This window comes from Peromyscus californicus, unplaced genomic scaffold (genome assembly GCF_007827085.1).
Source record: "Peromyscus californicus insignis strain IS unplaced genomic scaffold, ASM782708v3 Scaffold_6__1_contigs__length_162567912, whole genome shotgun sequence".
Taxonomy (NCBI): domain Eukaryota; kingdom Metazoa; phylum Chordata; class Mammalia; order Rodentia; family Cricetidae; genus Peromyscus; species Peromyscus californicus.
The window spans coordinates 73,953,298-73,973,073 of NW_026294584.1; the positions used below are offsets into that span (position 1 = coordinate 73,953,298).

The window sequence follows — 19,776 nt, forward strand, 5'->3', positions numbered from 1 at the left end:
ATAATGAATAAAAGAAAAAGATCAAGACATGGGAAAATTACAGAACTTGGGCAATAATTTTTTCTCCCCCTAATTACTATATTGAACTTATATTAAAGACCTGAAAAGCTATCAATCCTGATCCACACTGCAATTCTCCATGTTCCTTCCTAGCAACCAGACTCTTCAGCAAAATATTCCCCTCCAGTTAGGAAGCTGGGTGACTGACTTGTCTTACCAAGCGAGCTCTTAAGCACTTACTCCTGTGCTCTGGAAAAATCCACTGAGAAGTGAAATAGTGAATAGCTCAGATTCAAATCATTGTCTGACTCAAAACCTATGGAAATAATGTAATAATGTTGAATGTCACCCACAGTCCCATTGATCAAAGGCTGTCAATGACATTTTGTATCGAAGGCATATCCAATACTAAGTCACAGAGGACTTACAAAAAGTCAAGCTGATTAGACTTCCATAATTAGAATGTAAATTCATTTATTGATTAATTATATCAAACAGATCTATGAGAAGCTACTGATTTTTCAACCAGTTCATTTTCTACTTCAATGACAGATACTAAATATTTAACAGAATTCCCTACCTCATTTGCAGTTTCTGTGTTTGAAGCTCAAATGAAAGATGACAGGGACAGCCTGGATCACAATTTCCTTTCCATCTGACTTCAAAGTTTTGGAAATGAAGTACCTTATCTTGACCAAAATTTTCAACTAACTGCCAAATGGGGTAAAATATACCCACCCCTCTCTCTTTTGTGTGTGTGTGTGTGTGTGTGTGTGTGTGTGTGTGTGTGTGTGTGTGTGTGTGTGTATTTGTATGAATGCATAGATGCACAGGTCAGTTCTGTAGGCCCAAGAACACCCATTTGATTTCTCATTCATCCTGTTGTGGAGTATGTGAGGAGGCAGGCATGAGCAAGGAAAGGGAGGGGAAGAGAGGGAGAGGGAGAGAGGGAGAGAGAGACAGACAGACACATACAGAGACAGACAGAGAGAAAGGGAGGGAGAGACGGAGGGAGGCAGGGAGGGAGAAACTGAATTGAAAAACAGTTGTTCCTGCTGAGGTAAACAGCTGAAGACCTAAGTCACTCTGAACCAAGCATTCCCATTTTTTATGCCTCCAACTCCCAAGGCTCTTTTCTCCAATCTGGGGAGTCATTCGGGTTAATGAACACCAGCCCATGTCATTTAGGCTTTCTAATTTCTGTTGACACCTCTTTCCTTCTGTCCTTTCCTCTGCTCCATTTTTCTTATACATTGTCTTTAATGCTTTATTGACAACTAGAAAGTTTTGGGAGGCAAGCCCATGGGGTTAGTTTACCATATGTAAGCAAAGATCTCCAGTACAGCATATGGGGATACTCCTGTTTCACCCACACCTGTCTGAGCTGAGACAGTTAACATCCAACTGGAGTACAGATGACATAAACTGGAATGGCATCACTCTTCTCCTTTCCTCTCCCTCTCTTTCTAGGACCAGGTTATAAGCAAATAATAATAATGATGATACTTTGCAAAGACACAAATAAATTATGCTGGTGTGAGACTGGAATTCAAAATCGAGTTTACATCTACTGTCAGGGATGGGGTTGACAGGAACAGGCATCTCCTAAGATACAGTGCATTCTTGGAAACAAGCTCTGGTAGCAGTTTCCTGATCTCTAGACTGCAACTTGCATGATGTGATCCAAAAGGTAGAAGTTACGATTGTGGCATTAGATTCCTCATCTTCAGTATAGCAAAGAGAGATGTTACCTTACTGGCCAGAGATCTGGTGTGATCTCAGGGGTCACTCCTGGAAGCCAAGCTGAGAGCCCACTCTTCCCATCCTTCCAACAATTTTGTGAATGCTTAACACTGCCTATCAAATTCTCCTCTGTTTAAAATAACCACAGGATTTTCTGCTGCTTATAACTTAATTCTGGAGCAGATGTAAAGATTGTGAAAGTGATAGAATAAAGATCATCAAGCAAATATCAAGAGTTTGTAGTCTCCCAAACCCATGGAACTTGTACATACTGAAACACAAAATAGATCACATCCTGAAACATAAAACAAGTACCAACAAACATAAGGAAATTGAAATAACTCATTGTATTTTCTCTGACCATGGTAGGATAAAGCTAGACATCAACAGCAAGAGAAATCACAGAAAATACACACAGTCATAGGAATTAAAAGCACGTTGTTGAGCCGGGCGGTGGTGGCGCACGCCTTTAATCCCAGCACTCGGGAGGCAGAGCCAGATGGATCTCTGTGAGTTCGAGGCCAGCCTGGTCTCCAAAGCGAGTTCCAGGAAAGGCGCAAAGCTACACAGAGAAACCCTGTCTCGAAAAACCAAAAAAAAAAAAAAAAAAAAAAAAAAAAAAAAAAAAAAAAAAAAAAAAAAGCACGTTATTGAATGAGTCATTGAAGAAATCAAAAGAAAATTAAAAATTCCTAACATTGAATGGAAATGAAAATACAACAAACCCAAATCTATGGCAAAGACACTCCTAGAAAGTTTATAGCACTAAGTGCTTACAAAAACAACAGAGAAAATTAAAATCCACAATTTAATGGTATACCTTATAAATCCCCCCCACAAAACCAAGACAAATCAAAACCCCCAAACAATAGATGGAGATAAAATAATTAAGATCAGAGATAAAATAAATATAATAGAAACAAGCAGCTCCCAAAAGAAAGCAATCCAAAGAGCTAATGAAATGAAGAGCCAGAGCTGGCTCTTTGCAAAGAAAAATGGGACTGACAAACCCTTGGGTAAATTAAAGAGAAATATAGAAGTAACAATAAAATTGGAGATGAAAGGGGAGACATTGCAATCAATTACCAATAGAAATCAGAAAACCATAACGATATACATTAAAAACCTATATCCTACTAAACTGAAAAAAATTAAAATGTATAAATTTCTAGATGAATATGACCTACTGAAATTAAACTAAGATGTAATAAATAATTTAAACAGATCCATAACCAACAAAAAGATTGAAGCAGTAATAAAGTCTTTCAGCTAAAATAGCCCAGGACCTGATGGATTTACTTCAGAACTCTACCAGAGCTTCAAAGAAGAGCTAACTAATACCCATATTAATCAAACTATCTCATAAAAGAGAAGAAGAAGGAATGTTTTCAGGCTCTTCTTACAAAGTCAGCTTTACCTTGATACTAAAGCTAGACAAGAAACAACAAAAAAGAAAATTACAGACTGGTCTTCCAGTTGCACACAGATGCAAAAGTTCTCAATAAAATACATGGAAGCAGAAGTCAAGACCACACCAAATGTTCATTCATTATGATCAAGCTGGCTTTATTAAAAAGATGTGGGGAAGATTTAACATATGCAAATTAATAAATATAAGTCATCATATAAATGGACCCAAAGATGAAAATCACATGATGATGTCAACAGACAATAATAAACATAATAGGCATTAACAAAATCCACCATCTATCCTTAATAAAGTTATGGCAAAGTAAGAGATGGAAGGAACATACTCAATACAATAAAGACCATGTATGACAAGCTTGTAGTTAATACCATGATAAATGGAGGAAAAATTCAAAATATTCCCTCAGAGGTCAGCAAGACAAGCATAGCCACTCTCTACAATCCTATTCAACACAGTGGTAGAAGCTTTAGCTAGAGTGATAAGAAGAGAAGGGGATAAAATGAAGACAAATAGGAAGGAAAGATGTAGAAGGACCCTGTTTGCAGGTGACATGGTTTTATATATAAGATGCCCTCAAAACTCCACAAAAAATAATAAAGAATCTTTTTGAGCTGATAAACACTTGCTGCAAAGTGGCAGGGTACAAAATTAACTTACAAAAGTCAACAGTCATTCTGGGGCCAGAGAGACGTCTCAGTGGTTAAGAGTACTTGCTACTCTTGCAGAGGATCCTGCAACACCCACATGATGACTCACAACCAGCTGTAACTCTAATTCCAGGGGATCTGATGTCCTGTTCTGACCTCTGTGGGCACTAGGCATACATATTATAGTGCACATGCACACATGTAGTGCACATACATACATGCAACCAAAATACTCCTACACATAAAATAAAATAAATATAATCTAAAAGAAATTTAAAAATTTTAAGAAACATTATTTAAATCAGTAGCCTTCATACACACCAATGACAAACATACTAAACAAGAAATCAGGAAAACAATCTCATTGTGTGGTCACAAAAATAAATAAATAAATATTTGGAAACCTAATCAAAGAAATGGAAGACCTTAATAATAAAAATTGTAAGACACTGAAGGAAGAAATTGAGGAAGACACCAAGAGACTGAAAGGCCCCTTAAGCTCATGGATCAGAAGATTTACTATAGTAAAAATGATCATCCCACCAAAGCAACCTACAGGTTCAGTGCAACAGCAATCAAAACTCTAGTGCTATTTCTCGAACAGAAAAACAATGCAAAAATTTATATAACAGGAAAATGACCAAGGATAGCCCAAACAGTCCTAAATTTTTTTAAAAAATACCATAGGAGGTATTGCCACACCTGATCTTGTTATAATTCAGAGCCATACTAATAAAAACAGTATAGTATTGGCAGAGAAACAGATACATATATCAATCGTATAGAAGATCCACACAACTCATCTACCCAATTTTTGGCAAAGGATTTCAAAAATACATACAGGAGAAAAGACATCTTCAAAATGATGCTGGGAAAATCTGATACCAACACGTAGAAGAATGAAACTAGATCCCTTTAAACAAACTCAACTCCAAATGGATGAAGGATCTCAACAAAGACCCGAGACTTGAAACAATATGTTTCAACTCGTAGGAACAGACAAGGACTTTGTTTTCAGATTGGTTGCCTGTATGAGGCATACGCAAGACTGAATCAGTAAACATTGAGTTATACTTGAGTGTGGGGCCTCTACATCACTCAAGGGGGCTAGTGGCAACCAAAGCTGCTGGATGAGAGGAGTCATTGTCTTCAGTGATTGATAGATCCACTAGTAGTGAGTGACTCCTGTTTTAGTGGCCAGCTTCACACCCATGCCCATGTGAATCCCTAGTTAAATTCAGTATGTCACAAAGCAAAACCAAAAAGATATAAACATGGGCTGGGGACTTGGTAAGAAGCGGGCTGGTGGGAAAAAGGGTAGAGAGGAGGAATGCATGGCAGGAGGTAAGGAGGTGGGTGGGAATGAAAGGAGAATAAGGAGGGCAGAAGGACAAGTGTGACTGGAATGTGTTGTAGACATTTATGAAACTTTCAAAGAACAAATTAACTTAAAAAATTTAAAAAAAAAAAACAACAAAGTATGAAGGTTTTGCCACGAAAGCAAGCTGGGTTGTATCATGTGTCTACTTGAAATAAAAGATTTAGATGAAATGTTGTACAGTGTTGCTGATTGGCATTACTCTAATGATAGTAGTAGTGACTTTAATTAACCATGCTCATTCCACGTTGTGTCTTTTTATTTATTTGTGTGGGGCACTGTATGAAATAGTTTGTGTGGGTACCTCACTTAACATTCACAAGTGTCTAAGATACATACCATCAATCCAATGACACATGAGAATTAAAGTGCTTGAATACTTTTCAAGGTTAAAAAGCTGATGGGTGGTAGGGAGATTTGGAATCCTGTTAGCCCCCAAAGCTCACCTCTAAATGGCTTTATTATTCTATCTCTCAAAGCTTATGAAATCCCACAAATGAAGGAAATCTGATTTGACAATATTTTTTTCTTTAATTACCTCCTTATGTTATCTTCCAGGCCCCTTCTGAAAATCCTTCAGGTTATTTTGAACAGATTTGATTTACCAACCCTGACAGAATGCTCTGGAGGCACCAACAGGACTGAACCATTAAAATAGAAAATCCCCCAGATTTTGCTTCCAATTTAATAGCTTGTCCCCATCTTTTGCAAAGTGACACAGTTTGTAGAGAATTTTAATTCTGAATTTATACTGGAAAAATGTCAGCCATGAAGGTGCAACTTCACTAAATTTTCTGAAAGCCTGTGTGTGTGTGTATATATATGTGTGTGTACACGTGCCTGTGTGTGCCTGTGTGTGTGTATGTCCGTGTGTGCACATATGCCTGTGTATGCACACGTGTGCCTCTGTATGTGTGTGTGCATATGCCTATGTGTGGGTGTCTGTGTGTCTGTGTATATGTTTGAATGCATATGTGTGAGCAAGTGTGTATGCGCAAGTGCCTGTGTGTGTGTCTATTTCTTTTAAGCAGCACATTTTATGGTTAAAGTGTGTTTTGAAAAACTTCAATCTACAAAGTAGGCTTTATAGAACTTCCTTGGTATCTTTCTCTTACAGTTAACCAAATTGTATGTAGGTTTTGAAAATGAATAAGGATATAACAAAGCAATCTGGGTAGACAAAATGCATGAATTGCACCCTATTTCTGAAACATTTTTGTAATTTTATAGCTGACAGCTTTGCTTAAGAAACAGTTGAAGAGGAAAGTGAAATCACTCAGAAGTTTATAGTGAAAGAAAAGAGGATGTTAATCTTCAAGATAAGAATACAGAGTGGTTTCTAAAACTAGGGCAGGGAAAGTGATGTTAACCTCCAAGATAAGAGTTTAAAGTCCAAAATATGTTTTCTAAGAAACAATCCTTCTTATAAAAGTCTTTGAAAGAACAACTCAACCTGAAAGACTATTAGGAAAGGGGATCTGCCATAGGATTGGAAGCCTGTGTCTTTTTCTTTCGCCGTCTCTATAAAAATGTTTCTGTTATATTGGGTACATTTTCATCAGATTAGAGGCATATATCGAGGAATCAAAGGCTAAGCACAGAGGGCTGGTATATGCTGGATCAACTTAGAAAGAGGGAGTCAGGGGACTCTGAGCAGCTACTGCTGATGCTATGGGGAAGCTACCAAAAAATATACAGATTTTAAGGAAACTTAACAAATTTTAAGTAAAAGTGCACCTTGGGGTTCTAGATGCCCTCTGGATTTTGGATCGAGTTTCTACTAACCTTGGGCCCACTTCATGCTTTAGGCACAGCACTTCTCAGTTCTGGTCAGAGTCAATTGGAGGACACCTAAAGAATGTGGCAGACCCCCACTAGACTCCACAGACTGTAATCTAGAAGGAAGGGTGGAAGATGAGGACAAGTGGTACCCAAGGCTCCTGAATCCTAAAAGTCTCCCAGGGGATTCTAAGGTTTCACCTGCATCAAGACCCACTGTTTCAGGTTGGTAGCATCCAAAATGCATTTAATCACAGTATTACATAACGTCAGTGCATTTTTTTTGCTTATGAATAATTAAAAATATTTCATCTCAATATATTTATCTGTCCTATGGTATACTTGCAAGGTTAGGTACTGGAACATTTGAAATCTACAGGAGATTAGGAACTGTAGTTTGGTCTCAGCGAAGCATAGCCAAGTTCATCACTTAGGCCAGTACATCTTCTAGTAGCAGGAGTAACAGTGCCAATGTTATAAAGCATTTCCTATTATGTAGTGTCCCACTACTAAGTGGTTGTGCTTTGCTAACGGTAGAGACGAGTAAGTTTTCAACTACAGATGTGAAGGTTTCTACCATCTTTGCCAGCATGATCTGTTTAGACCCCTGAGTACCTGAAGCAGAGGAAGACAGAAAAAGAATGAAGGGGAGGGGGGTCAGAGGAAAAGATGGGAGAGGGGAGGGCAGCCCGGTGAGCAGGAAGGGTACAAGGGGCTGAGCTAAGTAGGAGCAAAGAAGAGTGGAGGGTTCTGCCGAGTGGACAAGCACGTCCCAACTTGTGCAATCAACAGTGAGTCCAGCCAGGGCAACCTGAGAATCTTGCTTGTCGCCCACAGGCATTATGCCTGGCACTACTTTAACTCCTGCCTTGAATCACTTCAGGACATTTTGGCCAATAGCTTCATGAGAGCCACAGGCACCTGTTTACATGAAGGACCTCTGCTGTGAGTGGCATCCCTCCACTCAGCAGCAGAAGCTGCTTCTTACTTTTGGGAGCCCTGGAGTTTCACATAAGAGCTCAGAGGGGAGGTGGTATTTTACTCTGTGCTCCTTGTTCAGGATCATGACAGGGGCCTGTGCTCTGTCTGCTGAGTCTAAAGCATCACTCTAAACATGGTTGCCTTAGGAAGACCATATGGTACCACTATTAAAATAATTTTCAGAAGGCCAGAGTGTGAATTTCAAACACAGGATCGATCACCAACAGTGATGGAGAAAAGCTTGAAGCTCCGTGAACTTCTTTTACACCAACAGGACTCTTTTGGAAATAACATTTATTTGAATTGCACTTGCTAGTTCAGATGATATAAACCTTAGCCTAGTATAAAATGTGTTACAGATCAGAGAGAAATGAATGAGACAGAAGTTGGTGCACCAAGGACCTGAGCAACCTTTGGGACATGTGAGAGAGGGCAGTGAGGAGTCCAGTCAACCCCAACCAAACAGCAGTGGCCATTTTAGGACATGCTTCTTTTTTTTTTTTTCAAATGTTTTTCTTTGTGTCTTTCACATCATGCGTCTCCATCCCAATCATTTCCCTGTCCCTTCGTACCCACCCTCTGCCCTTCCAAACCTCACCTCACCAAAATAAAATAAAATATAAGAGGGGAAAAAAAGAAAAAAGAAAGAAGAAAAAAATCAGTCTCATCATGGGAGGTGTAGTGTGACACAGTGAGTTACACAATAAACCCTTTTGCTCATGTATCTTTACTTGCAAATGTTCATTGCAGAGAGTCATTGGTCTGGTTTGAGGCCTCTGGTTTCTGCTACCCTATCAATGCGGGGCCCTCACTGGAACTCCTCTTGGATATCCTGATTGTTGCCTTGTGTTGTGGAAATCCTTCAGCTTTGGGTCTGAAGGATCAATCCCTTCACATGCTCCCGCAGATCATAGATGAGGTATCCACCATGGGTGGCCAACACATAACCCTGGTTCTGGGCCTGGGTAGTTGCAGAGTTGGTCAGCCTGCCTGCTCGCCCTTGTTCTCACCACCAGGGGGAGCTCTCCTGCATTGTCCTGGTGAGTTCACCCTTTGCAGCAATGAGCAAGGGGTAGGCAGTTCTGCTTTCATGTCCTCAGGGTCAGATCTCCCACACTGACACCTTCAGGGCCAGCTCTACTGTGTTGCCCAGGCGTGGCATAGGGGCCACTCTCCTGAGTGCTGCAGCAGTTGAGGGGCAGGGCCAGCTTTCCCACTCCTAAGACCTCAGGGTCAGCTCTCCTACCTGCCTCAGGCGTTGATGAGCAGGAGGGTGAGCGCAACTCTCCCCTGCCCATGCCACACATGACAGATGAGTAATGGAGACAGCTTTCCTATGCTCACAACTTTAGGGCTGGCTCACTCACACCTCTACCAACAGGATTGGCTCTACTGTGTTGCACAGGCAAGGTTTAGGGCCTGCTCTTTCGAGTGTTGCAGCTAGTGGTGGACAGTGGTAGCTCTCCTGATCTTATGACCTCAAGGCTAGCTCTCCCACCTGCCTCAGGCATTAATGGGCAGTGGGGGACGTCTCTCCCCCCAACTCCTATCTCTCGCCTACAGACATGCTTCTTTACTCACACAAAGTGAGAGTCAAGAAAAGAGATAATAGTTTAATCCAAATACTAATGTGAAATTTCCAAATATATGGCTCAATATGCCACATTTACAGAAATAATCTGGTAGAAAATTTATCCCATCTGCTTAAAGCATCTAGGAGAAACATTTCCTGGTGTATGTGTTTGTGTGTGTGTGTGTGTGTGTGTGTGTGTGTGTGTGTGTGTGTGTGTGTGTGTATGTGAGAGAGAGAGAGAGAGAGAGAGAGAGAGAGAGGAAGAGATGTGATTCATATAGCCATACCTATATGTGCATATATTCGCATGTGTGTGTATATGTGTATGTTCATATATATTGTACTTCATTATTTCTGAGACCAAGGCTAAAGAACTTCTTTAAACAGAGCAGATGTCAATCAAAAGGGTTTCTAGAACCTCATTTAATTATACTTATTATAAGCTCCATTTTCCCTTGATTCTGTCTTATTTTCAGACAGATGCCTCTGCCTATCAGTGAGGGAAATATTTAGCTTATTAAGTCAATAAATATTTATTATCTATTATGTGTGAGATACTAGTTAAGGGGCTGGTTCATCATTACAATAAAATGCCATTAAGTCAGGAAAGAGAATGAGGAAAATTTCTACAGGCTGCTTGGAAAGTATTCCAAAAATATGCAAAGATGCCCATGTGTTTAATGGCTTGCATTTATGTTATTAAAATTATTTACATTTGCATATATACATAATTACATGGAAAACATTTGGTACGATACACAAAGAACAACTGACAAACTAATGGCTGTGCGGTGGAAGAGGGAGCTGCAGTTTCCATCACAATGCCTGCAGTCTTTCACCATGTGCATTTCCTATTTTAATTAGAAAGAAAGCATTCAAGGCACCAAAGCCATTTTTCTAGAGCAGAGAAATAATTTTCAATGAAAAATAAGAATGACTCCAAAGAACCATGTGGAGACGCCATCATTTGTACCCAGCAATCAAACATTTCTAACCTTAGGCATGTACGTTTTTGAACAAAATTAGTACTAATATAATAACTAGACATTTAGCAAACATGCAAGCAACCTGCCAATGTATCTACCCAGCCTCCATGTCTGCACAGTCACACAGTCCGATCTGCCTGAAGTCTCTCTCTCTTCCTGCCCACACCAGTTCACCTCTGGAGAAGGCTGCCATTCTTCTCAAAGTGGGACCAGTGTAGCACACAAGCATGCCTGCTATTACACACTTTCATCTGTAAACTGAATATCAGGCTTTATACTCACAGTGGACAAACAGGAAACATATTTACCCTGCACAGATGCCTGTGTACATATACATAATTATTTGTGTACATTTTTCAATTATTTGTCCTCACATATTTTTTCTTTCAATAAGTCATTCACTGGCCTGTGATAGATTATAATGTTCATGTTCAAACTCATACATGACACAGTTGTGAAAACTAAGAAAATTGAAGTATAGAACAGTCACAAATATTCTCAGAATAAGTCTCCTCTGAATGCTTACATTACAGTGGACACAAAACAATCTTATACCCACATGAAATAATAAATATTCAACTAGTTACTAGACAGTTTGGTCTGCATTAGTTAGAACACTGAAATATATCCATATAGTATTTTCAATTTACCACATTTAAAATAGGGACAGAAGTAAGTACAATGCATTTGCTAGGAGAAAAATAACAGATTTCCTGCTTCAAAGAGGTTGTACAAGGAGCATGAAGTAGTTTCTATGCAAAGCATGTTACATGGAGAAGATTGTCCTATGGGGACACATTTGAGGGCATAACATGTCACATGGAGAAGAATGCCACTGTTGGAATTTGCTATGACAGAGTGTGTCATAAGAAGAAGATTGACACTGTCAGGGACACATGTGAAAGCAGAGCTTGTCTTATGGAGAAGATTGCCACTGTTGGACACATGATAAGACTTAAATAAACTATGGTGCCATGTCTGTTATAATTAATAATAAAGGTGTTGATGAACTAAAGCCAAGAGTCTTATAAGTCCGCAGCATAAACCCTTGATTCCAGAAGGTGTGTTAACAAAACAATGAGTCATTTTTGGAGTTTACCTACAGTTTACCTACTTCTCACAGCAGAGATGGGCATTAAAAACAGGTGTTCTTTGTAAATGTTTAAAATTTATTTATATTATTTTATGTGCATGGATGTTTTGCTCATATGTATATCCCCACACCACAAGTATTCTTGGTTCACATCCCCTGGAACTGGAGTTATAAACAGTTGAGAGCTAATATATGGATTCTGGGATTCGAACTCAAGTCCTCTGCAAGAAGAAGAAGTTGTCTTAACAACTGAGCAATCTCTCCAGCTCCCAAAGTGCTGTTCCTCCCACTGCCTGGGGGACCAGGCTCTAGCAGTGCAGGGCTCAAAGGGAATGCATAGAGTCAGCATTACTATGACATTTTTTTATCTAAGGGGGTTAAAAGGAAAAGACATCCACACACTCTCTTGATGGTTTCCTTCAGACCTTTTCTTTATTCTTCTTTTGCACTCTCTATTCTTTATTTTCCTAATGATTTCCTTCCCTCATTCTTGATGTTTTCCTTTAACTCTATCTGTATTCTTGATGTTTTCCTTCTAACTAATTTTAATCCATCTTTATTAAATCCCTTACAGATTATATACCCAGAAAAATCTTTCAGGCAATATAAAAATTACAATGTGGGTACATTCTGTTTTTCAAGCGAATGATTACAATGAATATAAGTAAAAAAGCAGCATGTTTCCCATATTCCTTACATGATTAAACATTTTCCGTATTACAGGTGAAAAACAAATTATCCCAAGAACCCACAGATATTCATACCCAAGCAACCTGTTAAAGATTAATAGTGTGCAAACAAGCAAGATATCCTTTTACTTGCAGGCTGCATTTTGTGGTTACAAAGAAAGGACCAATCACTTTATTACTTATCTCAAAGGGTAATTCTTATAAGAAATCTTAAAAGAATCACAAATCTAAACTTTTATATATGAAAAAGAATCAGTCAGCTCTACTTTAAATCTTTAGGGTGCATACCCATATATATATATATATATATATATATATATATATATATATATATATATATATATTAGGAGATTGAGGGCAAAAATGGGTGCAAGGAATTAATCATCACCTTTGGTCATCAACCCATCCTAGCAAGGAAGGCATGTCAGCTAGTAATAATTGGGCTGCTTTGTTCTTGTTCCCTGACCTTAATAAGTTCCTCACTCAACTATGTACCTTTCTAAAACTTTAGATTGTCTTCTGGGTTTTTCACCTCAAAGCTATTTTACAAAAACATCTTAGTCTAACTTTAAGTTATTTTCAAAGCTTTGTTTCAGCTATAATGCACTCTGAAACCTGTGAACACATCTCCCAACATTAAGATTAGAAGAATGTAAACTAGCTGGGCTACTGGGACACAACTATTTTTCTTAATCATTAACTTAAGCTACAGTCTATACAGCTCCTCAGTAGAAACTCATGTGTTCTAGCTGTGTGACACTTCCTTATTTATATTTTTAATCATCAAAGCTCTATTTAAATTAACATTATTATTGATTAGACAGTACAGCTTAGGGAGAAATCATCTTCATAATAGTCCACAGGTAAAAATGCCCAGCAGAACGGGATGTTTCCATGAGATAAACACACTACATTAGAGGCAGGGGGGATCTCCCCACACTTATTCACAACATACCAGATACCAGAGAAAGATGGCAGCAGCAAACATGTAAAGGCGCAGCAAAAGCAAAGACAGTCTGGAGTCTGTGGTCTCAGGGCCTTGCCTATCCAAGATTCACCCATCAGGAATTTGCCTCAGCGTGGGCTGTCACCCTGAAGTCAGCTTCCATCTGCTGATCCTCTGACATGGCCACTGTCATGTTTCTAAGTTGGGGAAATCTGTATTTGATGGTGTTTTAGGATTGTAACAACTGGGCAATGTAAGGACATAGTGTCTCTTAGCAGAGACCAGGATATTGGTACTTATTCTTCCCAGAAGAGCTCTTTCTTTCTTTCCTTACCATCATTTATTCACAGTATTGTAGGGGAAGCATAAAATGGAATAGTGCATATGCAAGTGGGACAAAGTAATATTCAACCTTAGATGCTGTTCTCTAGCATAACACCACACATCTATTAGAGACTTCTTTAGCACGGTGGTCCTGATGTTTATGCTTAGTACTGAAATTTGATATTTAGATGGAAATTTTCTTCTAATGGGATGTTTGGTGCTGAAGCTTTTTTTAAAAAAAAAAAACAACTCCTTATTTCTTGGAAACTTAATTAGAAACTGCTCTCAGCACCACCAAGTATTTCAAAATCCTACTACCTTGAGTTGAAGCCAGTCTTGTTTACACAGCAAAACATGTGACCTTGTCTAAACTTTAGAGTTTAGGTAAATGAAGTTATCTGACTTGCATCACTGTGTTACATATGAGGAAATGCAATCTCTTCCTTTGCCACTGTCCTTCATCTCCTCCTTCTTTTCTTCTTATTCATCTCCTCCTCCTCTTCCTCCTATTTCTTCTTCTGTATCCCTAATGGTTTCCTTGCTTTTTTAAACCAGAACATACATAAAAGTATGAATTAGTCATCTAAACACACTTTCCTCATCACAAAATAATCTACCCTTACTGCAAAAGCAATAAGACCCCATTCCTTGTTCCATAGGAGCTTATGAATGGAGCTGCCATCCACACATGGGTTCACAAATCTTAGAAGACCTAGACACTAAATAATGAAGACCAGACTGCCTGTGTAGATGGAAAGCAAAGAGGTTTTACATATTGACCCAAAAGTTCTTAGTTTAATTGAAAGCAATGCTTTTAATAACTATTTGGCTGTCAACTGTGAGCCAAGGGCCATTCCTTAACAAATCAAGTTAGTTATTTCAGCTCTGCGTCTGCCCCAGGCTGCACTTCACTCCATTACAACCTCCGTCTCACTGATTCATACTCCTCTTGTTCTTGCTTCCTCAAGTTTATACCCCTGAAAGGAAAACCTATAAATCAGCTCTTGGGGCAAAAGAAAATCATCGGCAGAGCTGAGGTCAGAGAGTTCCTCCACAGCTCCAAGGGCACTTCCATTTGTTTCTTTATTCTCCAGCACCCACTCAGTGGCAGGCCCAGCACTTGGCCCTGGAGACAGATAGGATAACTAAGACTCAGTCCCTTGACATAGAGATGGTTAAATCCAGTTGGGATGAATTAGTTAAGATGCATACGTTAAGACAGGCACAAAGAAGAGGTTAGGAAGACCCGAGATAAGAATTGGAAGACTCTCTGCATTGAAGCTTCATTGCTCCTTAGCTTCCTCTTTGAGGTCTAAAACCATCAAGAGGCCACTGCCATGGGATGGGCATGGAGTGGCAACTTCCCCAATGCTTGTTACACAGTATGGCTTGAGAACGACTAGGGAGGATGACGACCTAACAGAGAGGCACTTACCTTCCTGTTTGGCAGAGGTTTGTCTGCATTCAGTCATTTCACATGACCTGTTTCATGGTGATGATATTCAGTAAATAAAAATTAGAACCTGTGTCTCACAAAAGATAAGATTTTTTTTCAAGTGAAAAACTATGTGGAACTTATTAACACCCACTTACTTAAAAGTACAATGACTTTATCTGGCTTTTAATGGCTCAGGGCAAATTAGAGATAACTTGTGAGGGGGCAGACAGAAGAACTAGAGTCAAGACGCAAGCGGCATGGGCACACAGCAGGGACACAGTAAATATGTGTTCCATGAGTGACAATGAATGAGAAAACAGCTAACCATCTTGAAATAAAAAGACAACGATACATTAAAAGCTGACCAAAAAGATGTCCAAGATCACATACAACCTTTAAAGTTTTCTAAAATTTAGCTAGGCTCACTACTGTTTACCAACACTAATGACACTAACCATTAAGGAGCTCAAGTTTTTAAAATAAGTTATTAATTATTTGAGATTTCATACTTGCACACAATATATTTTGATCATGTCCTGATCCCATTCTTCCTAACCTTTCTTGGATGCACTCCCCCTCGCTCCTCTCCTGATTTAATACTTTTTTTTAAATAAATAACTCACTGAGTTCAATTTGTATTGTCTGTATATGCATAATAATGGGATCATCCAGTGGAGAATGGGTAACCTACCTGGGGTCACAGTCCCAAAGAAACTTCAATTTTATTCAGCATATTATACTTAAGAAGTTGCAGACATGAGATTAATACCTCCAAAATTTTCCTCTGTAGAACTTTGCAAAATTCATTAAAATAGGCCCTCTATTTCTAAATAAAAATAGAAAGTTTATCTTTTTGCCTCAAAATCTTTTTTTCCAATTAATAAAGGTTATATACCTATTTAAAACAAACCTAAGACCAAGAAAAAGCCTCTTTTAGTCCATAACCACCCAAATTGAGATCTACCAATTGAGCACACCTCCTATTACTCATCAGTCCATGTCAAGCTGTACAGGCAAAGGCCCACAGCTACCAGAGGACACATGAGTGACTTTAAAATTCTTACAAGGATGTGCTTTTTGACAGATGGATATATTTTGACTGAACAGTGGCTATCCAATATCCTAAAGAAAAAAAGGGCATCTAAGATCAGTTAAAACTGACTTGTGGGGATCTAGAATTTTTAGTTTCAAAAAAATTCATAAATCCATATAATTCCAAATTATTTCTCCTTGGTGGCCTTTTTTGTAAGAGGAAAGTAGTTTTAGAATATTTTCATTTAAATAACGTGTTCATATCTAAACATATCTGACTCTTACTGTAATGTCAGTCACACAGAACTGGAAGCATACGGATCATATGCTGTGTTTCTTCTTCTGATATAATGCTCATGCAAAATTAGACTCACTTCCTGAGATGGAAGCAGACACAGTACAGTCTCCCTGTGGTATTGGAGGTGACTGGTCCAACAACCCCTCACAGATATCCAAATATCCAAAGGATATTCAATTCTTTAATTTAAAAAAAATAGTGTATGGGAGTGGAGAAATGGCGCAATTGATAAATTGCTTGCTACACAAGGACCCAAGTTCAGGTCACCAGCACATAAATGCTTGACAAGGCAGTGAATGTCTAAACTTGAGCACCAGAGGTTAGAGATGGGAAGATCCCTGGAGTTCATTAGCCGCCAGCCTAGCTAACAGAATCAGTGACATCCAAGTTCAGTGAGACTGTGTCTCAAAAAATAAGATTGACAGTAGTTGAGGAAGATATCCAATGCCAACTTCTGACCTCCACAGACATGTACATATACAAATATACACATAAGTACACCCCCCATATACACAATAGTGTAGGGTTTGTGTAATCCACGTACACCTCCATGTATTTTAAAACATCTCTAGATTACTTACAATAGCCAATAGAATGCAAATACTATAAAAAAAAAAACAGTTGTTAAGGTTGTATTGGTTTGCAATAATTGAATGAAAAATATCTTCACAGTGGATTTTTAAAAATGTTTTCAATCTAAAGCTGGTCAAATTTGCAGCTGCTTCTGAAGTAGTTATAGGGATGGAAGAACAGATATAACTGGGAGGCCAGGTGAGATTCATGAGCTGTTCCTCTGAACAGTTCTCCAGTTTTCCCCATAGAACCCAGTTGATGAAGCACCACTGTCTTTGAGGGTAGAGAAAAACAGGTATAAGAGCCAGAAGTCAAAACAAAGAAGGAGTCTGTGAGAGGTGTGTGAAAGCTCTAATGTCTAGTGAGCCTCTTCTACTTAGATTTTTGTTGTTGTGACCCACAAAACTGAAAAAAAAAATCTATTTCATCTCACAGATTTGAGGATTCAGCACATTCTAGAAGAGACAATGTGGCAAAGTGATCAGTTTACATCCAGTGTCAGGAAGCAGAGAATGAGGTATAAGAAGAGCCAGAAAAGACATAGCACCAAAGACACAAACAGTAACATACTTCTTCAAAAGCTCCACCTCCTACTTCTCTTATTTCCTATTGATGTGATCATATGAATAATCAAGGGATTAATGAATTTACTAAGCCAAATTTCTCATGATATAATTGTCACTGGGAATGTCCTTACAAATACATGTACAAATATGCTTTATTGATCTTCAGGCATTTCTTAATCCAATTGCACTGATCTGAAGAGCAACTCTAACAGACTGAAGGGAGGGAGATGGATAGGGCTGGAGAAATGCCAGGTCAAGAAGTCTGAAGCTTCAATAAACTCCTGAGTCAACATGAAGAGAGATCATAACATTGTGTTCCCTCAGACTACAGCAAGGCCATATTCAGTAGTCTTCATAGGCAAGTACTACTGTCCACACTCCCTCCTCGGCCTGTTCTTCATGTACTGGGCACTCACTCTGGCCAGACTTTGGACAACCATTCATAACTCCAGTTCCAGGGAATCTCTGACTCCCTCTTCATGTATGGCACCTACTTACCCTCTGTGGGTAGGTGAATTCTGAGTTTCATCTAGAACATACTGGCTGGGTCTTCATCCTTTGGCCACATAGACTCATCGGGTCCTTTCCTTCCTTTTTCTCGATTCCTTTGCCTTATTCACCCCATTTCCCTATTAAAAACAGACCATAAATACCTCTTCCAACTCACGCCTCTACACACAAAGTCATTGTTAATCTTGGGGAGAAAATACAGTCTAGCTAAATCTCATTTATGAACATGTCAGATAATAAGCACACACACACAGGATATTTAAAACCAGAAATGGTATTTCAAACTCTAAGCACCCTCCTACCTAAGCTGTCAAGCACACAGAGAGCAGCCATCCACAGCATCTACATTTCTGTCCACCTTGAAGCTTTAGGATGAAGCTCCTAAGAATTTCAATGATGATGCTCTGAACACACTGAGCACAACCCTAAAGAACAATGATGGTAAATAAACAGAGATACAGCCAACAAGAAAGGCCATTGGCTTCAAGGTCCTAGAAAACAGAGAGGACCTCATCACCATCACTGTCTCCACCCATGGTCAAGGCCACTCTCTCTTGAAAGAGCTAATCTTTCTGCAAAAGGCAGAAAAAAGCTCTAACAGACTAACACCTACAGAAGTTACACTAGAAGATGAAAAATATTCTTTTTGTTGATGCTACAGAAGTCTCTGTGTCTGGTCTAGGAGGGCCCCTCCTCTACTTATTCTTCTGCATCCACTCCTCATTGTAATCACTTCTCTAAAAACAGAATCGATACGTCTGCTCCTGTCATCTTTGATGGACCCAGGGAGGAGGTACAGCGTAATGTTTGTGCCTTCATTCCTTCTTCTTTCTTTCTACCAGATTTCTCCTTCTCTATATTCTGTCTGCCTGCCAGCCCCACCTATCATTTCTCCTGCCTTGCTATTGGCTATTCAATTCTTTATTAGACCATCAGGTGTTTTAGACAGGCACAGTAACACAGAGTTAAACAAATGCAACATAAACAAAAGTAACACACGTTAAAATAATATTCCCCAACACAAAGCTCCCATTTAAAGATTTGAGCCTGCCTATGTGATTGGTGCAGTACTGAACCAACACACACCCAGAACAAGCACCAAGATCCATAGTTCCCTAAGGTATTCACAGTCGAAGAAAGCCAATAAACTGCCATTGCTGTGGCTAGCTGTGTGCTGCCAGACTCTTCTTTACTCAGCATTCCCTCATAGGTCTTTCCCATGACGGAAGTTTTTAATCTTACTTGACCTTATCCCAAACTAAGTCTCCTCTTCCTCTTCTATAAGCCATCTCATCCTCAACCATCTGTGTGAGGGACCTCAATCACCCCACCACTGGATGCTCATCTAACTTGTTCTGTGCCGTGGGAAGGAGGCTCCATTATCAACTCTCATCCTTTCTTTCTTTGATCTGCCACAAAGAGAAACCAACTTACAGCCTCACTTGCCCCACCTGTTAATGGAATCAGCAACAACTTGGGACATTAAAATAAAATACTGGCCATGAGTGCTGACAGCATGCTGGCCACTGGGATGAGTGGTTTTTTATTCCACAAATCCTCTAAGCAAGCATGGGAGACTTGAGACCAGGGAGGATAATCATGCTCCCACAATTGTACTAGTGAGAAGCAGAGTTAACACGCCAGTCTCTGTTTCCAATACTCCTGTTTTACCTGCTACTGTCTGTCAGGAAGCTGACTGAAGAAACGTGGTGCTCAGCTCCATTCTTCCTTTGTATTTCAGCTCCCAGACTATGGAGTGGTGCAGCCCATATTCAGGGTGGACTGTTCCAT

General features: G+C 39.3%; 1 protein-coding gene across 9 annotated transcripts in view; it reads right to left on the reverse strand.

The window, feature by feature from the left end:
* The window catches only part of Pde1c (phosphodiesterase 1C), a 621,274-nt gene that overhangs the window by 248,878 nt on the left and 352,620 nt on the right, over window positions 1-19,776 (reverse strand). The window lies entirely within an intron of this gene.